A 7,516-nucleotide genomic window follows, 5' to 3' on the forward strand; every position below is an offset into this window, starting at 1 on the left:
TTTTAAGAACGACCTTATCGCAGACATCCTTAAACAAAGACTGTTTCCATTAAGGATTCAGTGAACAGTAGAATGATCATCCAAAGGCTCAGATGCATCTTTTAGATACTGTGTCAGGTCTTTGCTGGATTTCTTTCCCATTTCTTAAGGACATGACTTTCAGATAGTGTTCATCTTCTGTTTGGTTGTCCACTTGGGCACACCATGCCAAGATATGTTTTGAGATATGAGATAAGCTTTTTGTCAAGTGCTCTTTTTAAATATTGCATTTAGAAAATGTGTTATCAGCATTGCCTGGACATTAACACAAAAACAAAACTGTATGCTTAATACCTGTATCGATTTCAAATTCTATTTCAAAATACTGTTTAAAAGTTGCTGATTGGTATTTTCTTGTACATACAGTGGCTTGCAAAAGTATTCGGCCCCCTTGAGCTTTTCCACATTTTGTCACATTACAGCCACAAACATGAATCAATTTTATTGGAATTCCACGTGAAAGACCAACACAAAGTGGTGTACACGTGAGAAGTGGAACGAAAATCACACATGATTCCAAACATTTTTTACAAATAAATAACTGAAAAGTGGGGTGTGCATAATTATTCAGCCCCCTGAGTCAATACTTTGTAGAACCACCTTTTGCTGCAATTACAGCTGCCAGTCTTTTAGGGTATGTCTCTACCAGCTTTGCACATCTAGAGGCCGAAATCCTTGCCCATTCTTTTTTGTAAAACAGCTCCAGCTCAGTCAGATTAGATGGACAGCGTTTGTGAATAGCAGTTTTCAGATCTTGCCACAGATTCTCGATTGGATTTAGATCTTTGACTGGGCCATTCTAACACATGGATATGTTTTGTTTTAAACCATTCCATTGCTGCCCTGGCTTTATGTTTAGGGTCGTTGTCCTGCTGGAAGGTGAACCTCTGCCCCAGTCTCAAGTCTTTTGCAGACTCCAAGAGGTTTTCTTCCAAGATTGCCCTGTATTTGGCTCCATCCATCTTCCCATCAACTCTGACCAGCTTCCCTGTCCCTGCTGAAGAGAAGCACCCCCAGAGCATGATGCTGCCACCATCATATTTGACAGTGGGGACGGTGTGTTCAGAGTGATGTGCAGTGTTAGTTTTCCACCACACATAGCGTTTTGCATTTTGGTCAAAAAGTTCCATTTTGGTCTCATCTGACCAGAGCACCTTCTTCCATACTCCTTCCATTTCTGAATGATTGCTTGAACACTGCTCCGTAGGATGTTCAAGGCCTGGGAAATATTTTTGTAGCCTTGAACATGCTTTAAATTTCTCAATAACTTTATCCCTGACCTGTCTGGTGTGTTCTTTGGACTTCATGGTGTTGTTGCTCCCAATATTCTCTTAAACAACCTCTGTGGCCGTCACAGAGCAGCTGTATTTGTACTGACAATAGATTACACACAGGTGCACTGTGTTTAGTCATTAGCACTCATCAGGCAATGTCTATGGGCAACTGACTGCACTCAGACCAAAGGGGGCTGAATAATTACGCTCACCCCACTTTTCAGTTATTTATTTGTAAAAAATGTTTGGCATCATGTATGATTTTCGTTCCACTTCTCACATGTACACCACTTTGTATTGGTCTTTCATGTGGAATTCCAATAAAATTGAATCATGTTTGTGCCTGTAATGTGACAAAATGTGGAAAAGTTCAAGGGGCCGAATACTTTTGCAAGCCAGTGTATATGCTATTATATAAAGAGTAGTTTTTTTTTTCTTTTTTAAACTTTGCACAAAGTTTGTTTAATTATAACTTTGCCAATGCCAAGCTAAAGAGAAAAAAAAAGTTTAGGACTTGGCTGAGTGTGCAAATTATAATAATCACCAATTTGCTGAAATTAATACAATCTTGAGGCAATTTGATGATTCTCAACAACTAAGGCAGGGCTCAACAACAAAATCAGCTGCAATTTGGGCTAGCTGATATGATTTTGTTCAGTGGGCCTCCAGTTAGCTGTTAATGGAATTTAATGCAGGAGCCAGAACTCAAAGCTACTTATGAAAGCTTTCAAAGGTGTAAGAGATTAGAAAAGCAGAAAAAGACAAATCTCATCACCCACTAATTTCACCTGAAGACCAGTGCCTTTTAAACTACAACACAAAGCTCAGAGAAGGGTTTTACTCAACAAGGTCACGTACATTTAGTTGCACTTTGGACAAAGGGTAAAGGAGTGACTCAGGATCTCAAACCCAACTTATACATCCTAAAAGTTGAGAATGTTTTTACAGTGACATTCAGTGAAAAAACAAAAACAATCACAACGACACACTGGAGAGAAACAATAAAAAATCACAAGGATTCTGTGTATGAGGAACATGAACATCTTATCCTTTGCTCTGTCAGGGTCCTGGGACTGGGCGACCCAGGATCCCTGAGCAGTTATGTATTATATTATTATTATTATTATATGTATTTTGGTGTTGCTGCTGCTCTTCTCCATGCTTGTAGATGTGTGTGTGTGTGTGTGTGTGTGTGTGTGTACGTCTGCGGGTATGCTTGGAGGATGGAGCTCAGCCACCTGCAGGCCTGAGGGGTGTGGCCCTGTGGAAGGACTGGCCACACCCAAAGCCACACACCTGCCGCTGATCAGGGCTCGTCGGGGGAGCTACTTAGGAGAATTTTGGAGCTCCCACCCACGCGGGATCATTGCATGCGACTCCACGTTAGTCGTCCTGTTACTTAGTTAGTTAGTGTGTGTGTGTGTGTGTGTGTGTGTGTGTGTGTGTGTGTGTGTGTGTGTGTGTGTGTGTGTGTGTGTGTGTGTGTGTGTGTGTGTGTGTGTGTGTGTGTGTGTGTGTCCGTCCGCCCGCAGTTGTAGGTGTCCTGGCGCTGCGTCTTTTGTTTCCCATATGAGGAGCGTGGAAGACACGGGAGCAGCGAGCACCGGGGGGTGCTGACACGGGAGCGGAGAGCACAGCAACACGGACTATTCACGGGGAGACACGACACGGGAGTCTGGGAGAATACGGGGATTTATTGTTACGTTGGTTTTCACTTTGTAAATAAACACTGTCCATACATAGAGCACCGCGCCTGGGTCCTCCTTCCCCACTCCTTCCATGGTGTGCCATGCCATACCGTGACATGCTCGGTAACATCTCTCAAGAAATACCTTGAGAAATTCCACCTGCATCAAAAGTCCCATGTATCTCCAGCCAGAAATGAACAAAGAGCTTCTGGCAGCAACTGTCAGAGATTTTACTAAGTATTTCTTTTTTCCAGGAGCTTAGACTAGTGGATGTCTTAAATGTGTAAAAACACTTGAGAGTTACTGACAATAAAGATGATACTTCAACAATAAAACCAGCTCGTCTTAATGTTTGAGGAATCCAAATATGGAGTACAAAACAAGTATGCCTTCCAAACAATAGTACTAAAGTGCTAAACAATACGTGTTGGCAATAGTAACAAATAAATACGAGATTCTTAATGATAAAACTGACCAATTATGCTAACATGAGCAGAATTGCTGTCATACTGAATAACAACATAGCACTGATTTGATTGACTGGTAGATGCTGGGGGCATCAGAGGCGTAGGAAATGGAATGGATTGTCTTCTATATGGATTGTTAGTAATTAGATCCCACCTCCACGCAGGCTCCATGTCAAAGGGTATATATGTATATATACATATATATACGCACGGCCTGTAACTGTGCGTATTTTTCATGGTTCAATAAATAGGCAAAATTGGAGTCCTGCAGTGTGCAAGCTGTTCATTTTTTTCATCTACTGTACATTGTTGACTTGCTTTTGGCCCAGAATCTGTCACAGTATTTGGTATGGATGTGTGTGTACGTGTTTGTGTGTTTTTCTGTTCTTTCAGAGACTTAAAAACAAATGTCAGAAAGATACGAATGCAACCAAAGGAACTATAAGCAATTAAACAATACAGTACGTCTTTAGGTTGTTAGCTTTGCCATACGTTTGGCTCTAGCAATCTCATCTCATTTCCCAGGACATCAAATAGAGTCAAAGCTGCTGGCATCTCAGATATGCACAAGGTGTCCTTTGGCGTACATAGGTTCATTGATACACTAGTCGCAGCAGTATTTCATTGTGAGAGCTAACGCTCTTCTTTTAAAAAGTGACAAAGACGCATTAGGCGGAGAGCGGTGAGCTGATGATAGCATAAATCACAAGAACGTCACCAGTAGGATGCAGTGTGAAGCTAAATTAAAGCTTACACACAGGACACAATTTTTTGTTCGCTTTCACTAGGTTTCAGCACCAAAACTACTCAAGCTTTGGCTTAAAGTGTACCTTTTAAAAATGTTAACCCTTAAATAAAAAGACAACGCTAATGTGACACCAGTGGGTTCCATCCAAGTGTCCACAGTGGCCGTGTGGCAGTCGATTAGTTTGCTGACACATGTATCATCTTGTTACTGTCACCAGTATATGACAAAGCCTGCAGCCACCATAGGGGTCTGACAGATTTGTGCATGTGCGCTCGAAAGAATGAAGGCAGAAGATGTCTCCCCCTGAGGCAACCTTGTATTGGAATGACGTAACAACACAAAAGATTGATGCTGCATAGTGGCGATGTGAACACCTTGTGATCCCTTGTACTCATATTGTGTGCATCCACGGACATCAGTGCATAATCAGTTGTATCTATTAGAGAGAGTAAATTGCAGTTCTGCCAGGCTGCCAACTAAATGACAGAGAACAATTTCCTCTCAAAAAAAATACGCAGCGTGACCAATGTCAACTACACACCCACACACACATACACACACACACACACACAGACCAGACAAAATTACTTTCAGTTTGTAATATGCTATATGCTAAATAAGAAAGATTAAAAGTCATTTACTTAGCCACTCTGCTACTGGCTGTGGAAACAGATATATTTACTAAACAGATGTACATAGAGGTTAAGGTAAAAATAAAACTATACACACATACACACATTTACATACGTGTATATATATATATATATATATATATATATATATATATATATATATATATATATATATATATATATATATATAAATAACACCCAGCACGCCCCTGCGGGCGGTTTATCCTTCAAGCTCGGGTGCCTGGGAGCTTGAGGGTCCTGCGCAGTATCTTAGCTGTTCCCAGGACTGCACTCTTCTGGACAGAGATCTCCGATGTTGTTCCCGGGATCTGCTGGAGCCACTCGCCTAGCTTGGGAGTCACCGCACCTAGTGCTCCGATTACCACGGGGACCACCGTTACCTTCACCCTCCACATCCTCTCGAGCTCTTCTCTGAGCCCTTGGTATTTCTCCAGCTTCTCATGTTCCTTCTTCCTGATATTGCTGTCATTCGGAACCGCTACATCGATCACTACGGCCGTCTTCTTCTGTTTGTCTACCACCACTATGTCCGGTTGGTTAGCCACCACCATTTTGTCCGTCTGTATCTGGAAGTCCCACAGGATCTTAGCTCGGCCATTCTCCACCACCCTTGGGGGCATCTCCCATTTTGACCTCGGGACTTCCAGGTTATACTCGGCACAGATGTTCCTGTACACTATGCCGGCCACTTGGTTATGGCGTTCCATGTATGCCTTGCCTGCTAGCATCTTGCACCCTGCTGTTATGTGCTGGATTGTCTCTGGGGCATCTTTACACAGCCTGCACCTGGGGTCTTGCCTGGTGTGATATATATTATATATATATTATATATATATATATATATATATATATATATATATATATATATATATATATATATATATATAATGTATATATATATATATATATATATATATATATATATATATATTATGTATATATATATATATATATATTATGTATATATATATATATTATATATATTAGGGGTGCAACGATACACAAAATTCACGGTTCGGTTCGATACTTTGGTATCACGGTTCGATATTTTTTCGATACAAAAAAAATGTTCATGCCTTTTTAATTTGTCATTTATTAAAATTATAAATATATATTTTAACTCAAAAGTAGTTTTTAAATTTAATGTTGCTGAAACAACAAAGTAATAAAAAAAATAAATCTATCTGATCGAGAAATCACTCATCTTTGGAAAAGAGAGTTTATTACAGAGAAATGGCTCATTCCAAAATAAAAGCTATACTATACGCTTCTTCTGGGGTATATTCTCAGCAGCATATTAAACATATCAGGTCCCCATAAGGAGAATCATGTGCTAACCTAAATGACTTAGTTTGTAGCATGCGTACTTGTTGTTTTTGTCTGCTTCCACTTGTCTTTGCACTGGGAGGATGTCTGAGTAAATGTGCAGTCATATTCGTTGTGTTCCCACTAGTGCTGTCAGCGGTAATCTTGTTGAAATGACGTTAACGTCGCAACACGGCAAATCTCCGTTAACGAGCTACCGCCGATCACTCCGTGCGTGGGGCTGGACGGCCAACACGTTAACGAGCAAACTGCGCTAATGCACTAGTTCCCACCAATGTAACTGAGCATTGCCTGGCACATCCGACATAGTGTTTTACTTTTGTCCATGACGCGCTTACCTTCAGGGTCATAAGTCACATGAAAACCAAAATAGTTCCAAACGCCACATCTGAATGAGGGTGGGGGAGGTTCAATTTGCCATGTTGCAATGACAGCTTAACTTCTGTCTCGCTAGCTTGCCCTGCGGTCAGTGAATCTGTTTTCGACTACTCTGCCTAGGCTGCACTGTCGAGCGCAGATCCACTGAGCACTCAACACAGACAGCATCATCAGAAGAAAAGTTGATAAAATGAATTAAAAATTTTGTATTGTTCGATACACATGCGTACCGAACCAAAAGCACTGTATCGAACGGTTCAATATCGATACGAGTATTGTTGCACCCCTAATATATATATATATACCTTACAGCCATACCACCCTGAGCACACCCGATCTCCTCTGATCTCGGAAGCTAACCAGGGTTGGACTTGGTTAGTACTTGGATGGGAGACTACCTGGGAATACCAACTGCTGTAAGCCATTACGTGAAGTACCTTCAGAAGGTCTGCTAGATGATGTTAATGCAGCACTACGGACGATACCTACAGCCACGATTACTGACACTAACAAGCTGATCTACAATACGGCAGCAGTGATCAGTGAGATGCTTGGCTACAAGTTGAACAGCCATAAGGGGCAGTACCCTCCATGGAGAAGGAGGCTAGAGGGCAAGATCAAAGTAGCACGGAGGGAGGTTAGCCAACTAACGGAGTTGCAGAAAGGTGCGACAAAGAAGGTGCATAAGAAATACAGCAAGCTGTCCATACCTGAGGCCTTGGAAACTGCCAAGCAAAGACTCACAGCCTTGGCCAGCCGCTTGAGGAGGTACACCAGAGAGATAGAAGGCAGGAGAATAAACCGGCTGTTCTCCACAGAACCAGCAAAGGTATACTCTCAGTGGCAAGGGAACAATAATAATAAGAGAACAGCACCACCAAGGCTGGAGACGGAGCAATACTGGAAGAGCATATGGGAGAAGGACGCAACCCATAACGGCAAT

General features: G+C 41.7%; 1 pseudogene; it reads left to right on the plus strand.

The window, feature by feature from the left end:
• The first annotated feature begins 6,877 nt into the window (after positions 1-6,877).
• LOC113018053 (5S ribosomal RNA) lies at positions 6,878-6,996 on the plus strand (annotated as a pseudogene).
• Positions 6,997-7,516: the final 520 nt, after the last annotated feature.

The sequence above is a fragment of the Astatotilapia calliptera genome, chromosome 4 (assembly GCF_964374335.1).
Source record: "Astatotilapia calliptera chromosome 4, fAstCal68.1, whole genome shotgun sequence".
NCBI classification, from domain to species: domain Eukaryota; kingdom Metazoa; phylum Chordata; class Actinopteri; order Cichliformes; family Cichlidae; genus Astatotilapia; species Astatotilapia calliptera.